Source organism: Eumetopias jubatus, unplaced genomic scaffold, assembly GCF_037043125.1.
Source record: "Eumetopias jubatus isolate StellerSeaLion01/CBP00866 unplaced genomic scaffold, mEumJub1_p1.0 scaffold_8, whole genome shotgun sequence".
Taxonomy (NCBI): Eukaryota; Metazoa; Chordata; class Mammalia; order Carnivora; family Otariidae; genus Eumetopias; species Eumetopias jubatus.
The window spans coordinates 57,155,073-57,167,350 of NW_028274814.1; the positions used below are offsets into that span (position 1 = coordinate 57,155,073).

Genomic DNA, 12,278 nt, shown 5'->3' on the forward strand with positions numbered 1-12,278 from the left:
ATATATACATACATACACAATGGAATATTATTTGGCCATAAAAAAAAATTCTGCCATTTGCAACAGCATGGATGAACCCTGAGAACATTATGCTAAGTGATATAAGTCAGAGAAAGACAAACATTATATGATATCACTTATATGTGGAATCTTAAAAAAAAACCCAAAGATACAGAGAACACCCTGGTGGTTGCCAGAGGTGAGGGATGGGGGTGGGCAAAATGGGTGAAGGGGGTCAAAAGGTTCAAACTTCTAAATATACAGGGAGGCTTGGGGATGTAATGTGCAACCTACTGACTATAGTTACAATACTGTACTATATTTTTGTAAGATGCTAAGGGAATAAATCTAAAACATTCTCAGGAGGACCAAAAATATTTTGTAACTATGTGTGGTGAAGGATATAAGTGAACATACTGTAATAATCACATCCCAGTATATACACATATCAAATACCTACCTTATACAATTAAAACAATGTTATATATCAATAATATCTCAAAATTTTTTTAGGATGGGTACACATTTCCAATAAACAATTAGGAACATAGATCTGCAGCTGAAGAGGAAGAGGACTAGATACGGGAACAACTGATGACAGGTGGCAGCTTATCTGCAGAGACAATGCAAGTGATGGTAACACACAAGCAAGGGTTCTCATCCAAAGTGATCAGACCACTGAGGCTGGAAATATACGGCAAAGGTGAGAAACCTGATATTTTCAGTAGCTGCAGACAACTCTTTGGAGTAGTCTGATTAACATGGTGGGGTCTCCAGTTGAAAGGACATTATATATACTGCCTAAGGCATTTAAATCAAAACTTAAAAAAAAAAAAAAGATAACTGTGCCCCCAATAATTCTGAAGGTAGAGAACTGTGTCCTCAGGCCACGAGTCCACCATGTCTGGGGAAGTGTAAGAAAAGGTGAGAACAGATCAGAACCGCAGGGAACACTAACATTCAGGGTGGCAGCAAAGGAAGGAGAACGAAAGCAGTGAGAACGCAGAGGAACCATGTCAAAGCCTCTGTCACAGTAACCACAGTAACCACGGGAGCAAGGGGCAAGGAGAGAGGTGAACCAGGAAACGCTCCTCCTGCTCCAGAAGTTAATCGGGAAGAGGAATGCAGACCAGCCCCCTGGATTAAGGCAGTGAGGAGTGGGGGGCCACGGTCACCTGTGAGGCAGAAGTGACTCAGTGAATTCGGAAAGGAAGGAAGGTGAGAAACAGATGGTGAGTTCAGAGGATGAGGCGAAAGGAAGAGCAGAAACAGGACAACACCATAAAGGGGTGGGAAAGGTCGAAGCCTAGTTCAGTTTCTATCTTTGATTTTAAGGAGTGAAGACTTTGACAGAGCGAGATCTTAAGAAGGCAGGAGAGGATGAAGTGGGAGGAGTCATGGTAACCCTTACAAGAAATGGTCTCTTTTACCTTAAGAAGAGAAAACAAGATTACTAATGTATGGAAGGAGAAAGAGGAGACCTCCAGACCTGCTGGCACTTATTTCCTGGGGACCAGGAGGCGTCCACTGAGTAGGAGGAGGACCTAAAGGGAAGTTAAAGGCACGAAAAGCTTGCTGGGAGAAATGCTTACAGGAGACACATCAGGGACAAGTAAAACACAGTGGAGTCTGATGACAGCGACCTGAGGTGGAAATGAACGCAGCTGTGCAATTTTTTCCTGGCAGCGTTTAGTACTGAAACAGCACGAATGGGGGAAGCAGAAGCCGGGAGCGGTCCAGCAGTTCAGTCTGGCACAGAGCCTGAGGCAGGTAAAATGCCAGGCAAACCACGAGAAACAGAAGTGGCAACAGCAGAGTCTGGAAGGAGGAGAGAGTGACCATCAGGTGGAATTTAGAGCCGTGGACAAATATACGGAGGGATTAAAGGGGACCCTAGGGGTCCATATGTGTGGGAAAGCAGGTTCAGAAAGAAATGAGGTTGAAATCATGAGCAGGATTTTTTAAATTTAAGGTTGTTTTGCACAGAGCAAGTCCGGGTGATCTGCTTCCGGCTATGACTGCAGGATTAGGTTGGAGGAGTAAAGAACGGGGTTACTAAAATACCCCACAGCACTGTAACCCCGTGGTGGTAGCTGGGTATAGACCTGGAAGTGGATGGCGGAGACCCTGACTGACGACTAAAGAAGACAGCTTGGAAGCAGATACAAATTCCTCAACGGATGTGAGGGAGAGCCCGGTGTCAGTAAACCTTTATGGCTAAAGGTAGGAGAGAATCATGTTGCTGAGAAACATGCATTTCAAGGGATAAACGCAATCAGACTAAGTGCTACCCTGGGGAGGAGTAAAGAGATTGAAGACTCTGCCTCTTGGTTCCCCTTATATTAAGGTAAGAGAAAATGAGTAATAACTGGCTGAGGAAATAATTTTAATGAAAGCAAGGATTTCCATCATGTAAGTGAGTAAGAAAATAGTCCCTAGTATCAAGGAGTGTTCTAGATACATCATACGTGCCAGGTCTGAAATCATGTCCCCAGTGGCTACGGCAATGAACTTCATCCACAGCAATCTGGGTAAATCTCCTGGCTTCATAGGCTTTCTCTAGTCTCAACATGAACATTTTGCTTTTTGTGATTTTCTCTGGAGTAATATAAATTAGCTTTAGCTTGGAGTTTTTATTTACCATTTCAGCATGAACCCATTTCACATGCTCCTATTGAAAGCAAAAACAGACACAATGATGGAACTAAGCTAGCAGACTGGGATACTAAGCAGTAAATGAAGATGCTCGTTACTCAAGCCACAGCCTTGGGCTGTTTTAGCAGATGTTCAGTTCATTAAAACAGACCATGTGCCAGTGCTAAATTTAGGGCAACTGCAAATAGCATTTTAGTTGTTTACTTGTACCCAAATGTTGATAAAATAATCTCATTTGATAAAAAAATAAATAAAATAAAAATGAAAACACTCCAAGTATTTACTCTATGAAGATATAATTCTAAATTGTTCATAATAAATGCCAAAATATGAACGAAATGCAGCAGGGATGATTATAAAGTTGTGTTTTATTAACTTTAACACTGTATTTGTGATCACTTCATATACCTGAACAAAATTTATTCTTGATTAGCTAGTTACTTTTATGATGCTATCAAATCTACTCAATCTCTTTAGGTTTTGTAAAGCATCCTATTCATTAAGATTTTGTAATATAAAATATATACTTTTATATAATAAAAATATATCTTAAAAGCTCACAGTTATTGGGTTCTTAGTGCTCTATTTCATAAAATATTTAGCACATTAGGGGTCATATTTTTCTAATTTTTCTAATTTTCTAATTTCCTAACCTAATTAGGAACAAAACAAGTATAAAGAAACAATTGTGGATGTGATAGACAATGTTCAAACTGCTTTCATTGTCCCAGCAAATTCCTTGAGATATCCTTAAGTTTATTAAGAAATGGCTAAAGTGTATTAAATATTTCAACGGTCCTTAAATGCCCCAGAAATCGTAGGGAAGCAAATATAAGGCTATTTCCTCAGAAATGGAGAGGTGAAAAAAAAAAGTTATATTCACAGCCTATGAACTGCTAGTGAAAGCAAACAAAACTGGACTTGACCTTGACCCATCCTTTCTCTTTTTTCCTTCCCCAATTTTTCAAACAGTAGTGATGTGGCATGAACGTCTAATTATCTCCAACTTCTAGCTACTTCCTATTATTACTACTCTCTTTTTCAGGGTTAAGGAAGTACAGTAGTAGAAAAAAATGTTCTCCATATTCGTTCTGTTGAATAGGAGAGCAGTTCGGACATGAGAATTTAAATAAAACAGAAATAGATGGGAAAAACTAAAGGAACCACGGCTACCTGGAGATATGGCTGACCCCAGGTCCAGAGGAAAATATGCAAAATGAGCATGGAGTAACTTCTCCTAAAAGCAAGCAAGGAGTCAAAAACTATGGGGTGAAGAAAAAAGATTCAGGAGGCAATCTAAAGAGATGCTCAGTGCCCAAAAACAGGACTATTTCAGCATAATAAAGAATAATATGGATTAAAATCTATCAAATATGTTAAATATCCATAAGTTTATAATGATATTTAAAAAAAAAAAAGACCTTATTGACCCTGGTTAGAAATGTCAGGAAAGCATCTCTTTCTGAAAAACAGTAAAGATAGGGAAAGGATTTTCGATCTGCAAAGAGTTAACAAGGAACAAGTTCTTTATAGAAAAAGTCTAGCTGATATAAGGAGTGACAGAATGAGAAATCATCACTTTGTAAGCCCCTAATTAAAGCCATTATTTAAGGCAAACAATAATCATCAGCAGCTCTAAAGCCATTAGACGAAAAGATGACAGAGAACTTGACAGTAATAGAATAGGCAAATATCACCCGAACCCACTGTCCGAGCTTAACATCACACAAAATAACCAGGTTATGATATACCTCCTGAATCATGCCATGGGAAATATACTCTTGGAAAAAAAAAAAAGAAAAAGGCCAAATACAGTCAAGCTTCTAAATCTAACCAAAAGGAACAAAATGAACAACATCACAAGGAAGTTATCAGAAAAACCAGAATATAGCAAACTATAAGCCAAAGACCCTGATTTCTTCAAGAAATAATTTAAATTTACATGGGAAACAAACAGGAAATAAGGGAAACCTACAGAAATATCAACAAAATACAACATAAACCATGAATCTATTCGGGACCACAATTTAAAAAAAGAAAAGTAAGTTTTGATGAGACAGAGAAATGTGAATATTTTTACTTGATGATTTTAATGAATCAGTATTAAATTTCTTAGGTGTGATGATGTCATTATATTTTTCTGATACATACTGAAGGAGTTACAACTGAAATGATATGATGTCTGAGAATTGTTTCAAATAAACAAACCGAGAGGGAGGAGGAAGGGAAAATTCCGGGCATATAAATGAAAAAGGATTGGTTATATGTTGATAATTGTTAAAAGTGGTTAATGGATACTTGGCAGTTTTATTACAATTCTACTTTTCTATACTTTTGGAAATTTCAATAACATCTTTTTAAAAAAAGAATAGCTAGGTGATAGACATTGGGGAGGGTATGTGCTACGGTGAGCGCTGTGAATTGTGTAAGACTGTTGAATCACAGATCTGTACTTCTGAAACAAATAACGCAACATATTTTAAGAAAAAAGAAAAAGAAGAAGATAGCAGGAGAGGAAGAATGAAGGGGAGTAAGTCAGAGGGGGAGAGGAACCAGGAGAGATGATGGACTCTGAAAAACAAACTGAGGTTTCTAGAGGGGAGGAGGGTTGGGGGATGGGTTAGCCTGGTGATGGGTATTAAAGAGGGCACATTCTGCATGGAGCACTGGGTGTTATGAACAAACAATGAATCATGGAACACTACACCAAAACAAATGATGTAATATATGGTGATTAACATAACAATAAAAAATTTAAAAAAAAAAGAATAGCTAGGAAATGCTTATTCAACAGATCAAGGTAAGAGAGTCCCTTCTCAAACAGATGAAATTCCACAGAGAAAGGGTACCTTGCTAGTAATGTACCGTTGTACTTACTTATCTTGCATAATTAGAAATTCTTGCTATTTTCTAATAGATAATATAAAACAAGTCAGCTATTGTTTACTGTAAAGTGCCAGATAGTAAATATTAGGCTTTGTGGGCCATACAATATCACAACTACTCAGCCATTATTGTGTGAAAACAGTGGTAGACGTAAATGAACAAGCATGGTTGTGTTCCAATAAAACTTTATGGACAATGAAATCTAAATTTCATACAATTTTCACACTTCACAAAGTATTCTTCTTTTGGTTTTTTTAATCATTCAAAAATATAAAAAACCAAGCAACAAAGACTAGAAAGGAACATAGGCCACCACCAGAAACACCAACTTTACGGGTAACACAGTGGCACTAAATTCCTATCTTTCAATAATCACTCAGAATGTAAATGGACTAAACGGCTCCAATCAAAAGACACAGGGAATCAGAATGGATAAAAAAAAAAACAAGACCCATTTGTATGCTGCCTACAAGAGACTCATTTTAGACCTAACGACACCTACAGATTGAAAGTGAGGGGATAGAGAACCATCTGTCATGCTAATAAATATCAAAAGAAAGCTGAGGTAGCCATACTTATATCAGACAAACTAGACTTTTTAAAAAATATTTATTTTAGAGAGAGAGGGGAGAGAGCATGCATGGTGGGAGGGGCAGAGGAAGTGAGAGAATCTCAACAGACTCCCTACTGAGTGTGGAGCCTGACATGCGGCTGGATCTCACGACCCTGAGATCATGACCTGAGCTGAAATCAAGAGTCAGATGTTTAACTGACTGAGCCATCCAGGCACCCCTAGACAAACTAGGTTTTATTTTATTTTACTTAAAGATTTGAGAGAGAGAGCGCGCACAAGCAGGGAGAGGGGCAGAGGGAGAGGAGCAGAGGGAGAGGAGAGGAGGCTCCCCACTGAGCAGGGAGCCTGATGTGGGGCTCGATCCCAGGACCCTGGGATCATGACCTGAGCCAAAGGCAGATGCTTGACCGACTGAGCCACCCAGGCGCCCCTTGATAAACAAGATTTTAGACTGAAGACTGAAACAAGACATGAAAAAGGCCATTACATCATAATTAAGTAGTCTATCCATCAAGAAGATCTAACAATTGTAAATATTTATGCCCCCAACTTGGGAGTACCAAAATATGTAAAGCACTTAATAATATAAAGAAACTCATTGATAATAACATAATAATACTAAAGAATTTTAGCACCCTGCTTACAGCAATGGACTGATCATGTAAGCAGAAAATCAACAAGGAAACAATGGCTTTGAATGACATACTGGGCCAGAGGGAGTTAACAGATACATTCAGAACATTTTATCCTAAAGCAGAAGAATACACATTCTTTCAAGTGCACATGGAACATTCTCCAGAATGGATCACATAGTGGGTCACAAACCACCTTTCAACAAGTCCAAAAAGATCAAGATCATACCATGCATATTTTCAGACCACAACACTATGAAACTTGAAGTCAACCACAAGAAAAAATTTGGAAAGACCACAAATACATGAAGGTTAAAGAACAACCTACTAAAGAATGAATGGGTTAACCAGGAAATTTAAGAAGAAATAAAAGTATACAGAAAAAAGTGAAAATGAAAACACGACAGTCCAAAATCTTTGGGATGCAGCAAAGGCAGTCCTAAGGGGGAAGTTTTATATTCCAATACAGGCCTAACTCAAGAAGCAAGAAGTCTCCAATACACAACCTAACCTCACACCTAAAGGAACAGTAAATAAGGCTTAAAGCCAGCAGAAGGGAAATAATAAACATTAGAGCAGAAATAACAATTTCAAAATTAGTTTAATGAAGCTAAGCAAAAACGCATTTAATGATATATGATAAGAAACAGTATATCAAAAAAAATAGGGGCGCCTGGGTGGCTCAGTTGGTTAAACCGCTGCCTTCAGCTCAGGTCATGATCCCCGGGTCCTGGGATCGAGCCCCACATCGGGCTCCCTGCTCATGCAGGAAGCCTGCTTCTCCCTCTGCCTGCCGCTCCCCCTGCTTGTGTTCTCTCCCTCTCTCTCTCTCTCTCTGTGTCAAATAAATAAATAAATAAATAAATAAATAAATAAATATTTGCCAGTTAGCGTTAACCTACAAAGAAGAGGAAAGTGCTTGATAGGTATTCAAAAAACAGTCTGAATGTTGATAAGGGAATTCAAATATCATAAAAATCTCAAATATTAAGTTAACAATTATGTAGAATTTATGTAAATATCTTGTTTAGAAGTGAATCCCTGGAAAGCAAGGCCGAGAAAAGCATTGCAATTTGAGAGTCATAGTATTCCATTACAATGTGATAGCCAGTGATAAACATGATGTTTAGCAAGATCTTGAATCAAGAAAGGTGCGTTCACTAGGGCAGGAAAATAAACTAGACTTTAGCAAGAAGTTTGAATCTTTTTTTCTTGTTTAATTTTTCTCTAGTTAAAACTTAGAAAAGTTAGGTAAGAATCTTCTTTTTCCAAGCATTGACTGATGCTGCTAGAACCATATTTGGAAAAAAATTATGAAGTCTGAATAAGAAAAGCTTCATTTAAAAAGAACATGGGTAAGAATGGTTTGCCTACAGGTTTCCCATGCCACTTGAAGCGCGGCCAATTTTCCCTCTAAACCGCTGGAAAGCACCGATCCAGGAACAATCATTAAACTCCCGCATAAAGAAACAATCAGAAACAAAATTTGCAAAGAAAAACAGAATAAACCTTTATTCCAAGCAGCAGGTGAAGAATCCCATTCACTGCTTTTCCCAGCATTAGAAGCCTCTAAATGCTGCTTTATTTGGTTTGTTAGGATGTTTTTTCTGAATGAGCTCTTGTTGCTTTTCCAGGAAGTTCCCGAACTTGAAGGTCTACTGCATGTAGCTTATTGGTTATAGAATCCAATTCCTCAAAGCTATAAGAAAGAAAAAAAAAAGATACAATGACTAATTAGTTTTAGGTTTCCCTACTGATTTTTGGATATTCCTCACCATTGAAATTACAAACTTAGTAGTAGAGCAGGGTGGTTAAGGGCATGTATGTTGGAGACAGGAGACCTGAGTTATATCTTAGGTCCTCATCTCAGCTCAGGCTAAGTACTTAACTGAGCCTCAATTTCCCCATCTGTAAAAGGGGATAATACCTAGCTTTCATCGTACTGTTTTAAAGATTTAAGTGAGATAACATATGTAAAGTTCTTAACATAGTACCTGGAACAAAGTTATGCATTTAATAAATGATCATTATTTTTTATTGTGTTGTAGGGAGTGGTCCTAAGTCATTTAAGTAAAGTGACCAGACTTTAAAGCAAAAGAAAGCTAATTTTTTTTTTTTTTTTTTTTTAGAGAAGCAGAGAGGGGAGTGTGAGCGGGGAGGGGCAGAGGGAGAAGGAGAGAAAGACCTTAAGCAGGCTCCACGCTCAGTGCAGAGCCCAACACGAGGCCCGATCTCACAACCCTGGGATCATGACCTAAGCGAATATCAAGAGTCGGATACTTAACCAAGTGAGCAACCCAGGTGTCCCAAGAATGCTATTTAAAAGTAATCCCCTTAACTACTTAGCTATTATTTCACAAAAACACTTATATTTGGGTTCATATGTTGGCATGATGAGGAGCCGGTGATTATAAACAAGCTGATGTAACAATAAAAAGAGAATTGGAATTGACATTACAATTCCATCATAACTAATTTATAAAGCAGCCTTAATGTATGACTCTAATCAATCTGAGTATTAAAGCCAAAGTGAGATTTGACACCACACCAATGGAAACTAAAAAAATTTTTAAAGATGTCCTTGGTGCTTTCTAAAACATCTGCCTGCATTAATCAGTGTCCGGCTTTAATCCTGAAATTTTCCAAAGATGAAATCTTACAGTTATGATTTAAAATAGAATATCATGGTGGCTTTGTATTGTACCAACTACCAGCATTCACTTCCTTCCAGGATTCTGGGTTAGGACTGGCCACAAGTGAACTCTGCCTCAGACTTGGAAGGCAGAAATGAAACAGCAGCAGCTTTACGTTCAGATGGCTGGTGTAATGTCAGGTGTTATTGCGGTTCATTCACATTGTCGTAGACCTGCTGCCTCATCTTGCCGTTGGGTAGAAGCCAGTTCCTCCAGCTCCTGCTCAGCCTCTTTGGGGCAGCAGATTGGCCCACAGCTTCCTCAGCTTCCCTGAATTGTTGGCCATGTTCTTGTACAATTTTCTATGGCAAGCGCACCAGCCCTTCCGCAGGGCACCAGCATCCTGGCAGTCAGAGCCTTGGAGGCAATGACACACCGACACAAGACCAAGAGAGAGACAGACGGGTTCCACTTTGTGCTCATTGGTTTCAGCTCTTCTTTACCCTCCCACACTCCATCTTCCTGTCCCTACTGCTGGCACTGCTGACTGCTTAACCACGTCCTGTGATCACGTAGGAGCTAATTCCTATAATAAATCCCTTATATCACTCATAATGATTCAGCTTCTCTGAACCCTAACCAATGCCAAATGTTGTTCCAGAGGAAAAGAAAGTTAAAAGTAGGTTCTCTAAATTGCTTCTATGCCACCTAGAATAGTCTCTGATTTAAAGGTTTAAGGGCATTAATGACCCTTCCCTGCAGTGGTAAAAGGGACAATGGTATTCCATGGCACGCAGTAGACAAAGTTATATAAATTATAATCTAGACACTAATAATTAAGTATCTAGAGAGGGAAAGGCTTTTTTGGGTGACCAAGTGTTTGCTGTCACAGAACATTTTTGTGAGAATAATGGGGTTGACTGTCTGCTCCTAAATATGCTGAAGCAGCTGAAAAAATGCAGGATCTGCATAAAGGGACCTCAAAGTCTCTAGGACTATAACTAAGATTACTAAATACCAACATTCTGCAAGTGGCTGAATTACAGTGCAAACTGAACTCCCAGCCTTGCACAGACTCTTATGTTAAAGTTAGGGCACTGATTAGAAAGAAGTGAGACTCTGCAATTGGGAAGGGAACATCTGGGCAGATTCCAATGAAGCACGCAAGGGACCTTAAACCACTCAATTCTGCCATTCTCTCTTGCCCTTCCTCCTCTTTCTCAGACAGCTTCCCCCTGTCTGAATGCCTGTGATGGTCTTTCCTGAGACAGTTGCCTCACAAGGGATTGCTAAGCCCCACTAAGAATCTGCCCTGCCACCTCTCAGTGCTTCAAAAATAGGAAGCCCGAGAGAATGATGTACAAATGAGATTTTTCTAACACCCTTCGCTCACTTCATGTCTCTCTATTACATTTGGTAATTCTTGTAATATTTGAAGCTTTTTTATTATTACAATTGTGATGGTAATCTGTAATCAGTGCTCTTTGATATTATTATTGTAATTGCTTTGGGGAACCACAAACTACACCCATATAGGACAGAAATCTTAATAAATGGTGTATGTATTCTAATTGCTCTACCAACCAGCCATTCCCCAGTCTCTCTCCCATGGCTTTCCCTATTCCCTTAGACACTTCTACACTGTTATTAGGCCAGTCAGTTACCCTACAATGGCCTCTAACTGTTCAAATGAAAGGAAGAGTTGTACATTTCTCACTTTAAATAAAAATCTAGAAGTGATTAAGCTTAGGGAGGAAGCCATGTCAAAAGCCAACACAGGCTGAAAGCTAGGCTTCTTGAGCCAGTTAGCCAAGTTGTGAATGCAAGGGCAAAGTTCTGGAAGGAAATTAAAAGTGCCAGTGAACATATGAATGATAAGAAAGAGAAACAGTCTTAATGCTGATATGGAGAGAGGTTTAGTAGTCTGGATAGAGGATCAAACCAGCCACAACATTTCCCTAAGCCAAAGCCTAATCCAGAGCAAGGCCTCAACTCTCTTCAATTCTATGAAGGCTCAGAAAGGTAACGAAGGTGCAGAAGAAAAGTATGAAGCTAGAAGAGGTTGGTTCATGAGGTTAAGGAAAGAAATCATCTCTATAACATGAAAGTGTAAAGTGAAGCAAGTGTTGATATAGAAGCTATAGCAAGCTATCTGCAAGATCTAGCTAAGATAATGAATGAAAGTGGTTACCCTAAACAGATTTTCACTGTAGACAAAATAGCCTTATATTGGAAAAAAGATGCCATCTAGGACCTTAATAGCTAGAGAGAAGTCAATGCCTGCCTGCAAAGCTTCAAATAGGCTGACTCTCGTTACAAAGTAATGGAGCCAATGTTCACTTACCATTCCAAAAATCACAGGGGCAAGAATTATGCTAAATTGTGTTCTGTAAACCTGGATGGTAGCACATCTATTTAAATGCGTTTACTATATACTTTAAGCCCACTGTTGAGACCTAGTGTTCAGAAAAAAATATATATTTTTTTTTTCATTGACAATCCATCCAGTCATCCAAGAGCTCTGATGGAGATGTCCAAAGAGATTCATCTTATTTTCATGCCTGAAAACACAACATCCATCTGCAACCCATGGGTCAATAAGTAATTTTTGACTTTCAAGTCTTATTATTTACAAAATACATTTCATAAGGCTACAGCTGCCACAGATAGGGATTGCTCTGATGGATCTGGGCAAAGTTAACTGAAAACCTTCTGGAAAGGGCTTACCACTCTAGATGCCATTCAGAAAATTTGCGATTCATGGGAAGAGGTCAAAACATCAACATTAACAGGAGTTCAGAAGAAGTTGATTCTAACTCTCACGGATGATCTTGAGGTTCAAGATTTCAGTGGAGGAAGTCACTGCAGATATGGTGGAAATAGCAAGAGAACTAGAAT

The 12,278-nt window shown here is 38.8% G+C and overlaps 1 protein-coding gene across 41 annotated transcripts in view; it reads right to left on the reverse strand.

Moving 5' to 3' along the window:
- The window catches only part of LOC114200901 (ATP-dependent DNA helicase Q1-like), a 136,908-nt gene that overhangs the window by 28,151 nt on the left and 96,479 nt on the right, over window positions 1-12,278 (reverse strand). For 31 of the 41 annotated variants that reach the window (XR_015768833.1, XR_015768834.1, XM_088025973.1 and 28 more), the window contains one exon: window positions 8,257-8,446. The gene's annotated coding sequence lies outside the window, so the exon portion shown is untranslated. Of the gene's footprint in view, window positions 1-8,256; window positions 8,447-12,107; window positions 12,272-12,278 lie in introns of all 41 variants that reach the window. The other 10 variants (XM_088025938.1, XM_088025963.1, XM_088025960.1 and 7 more) reach the window with 2 other exon arrangements.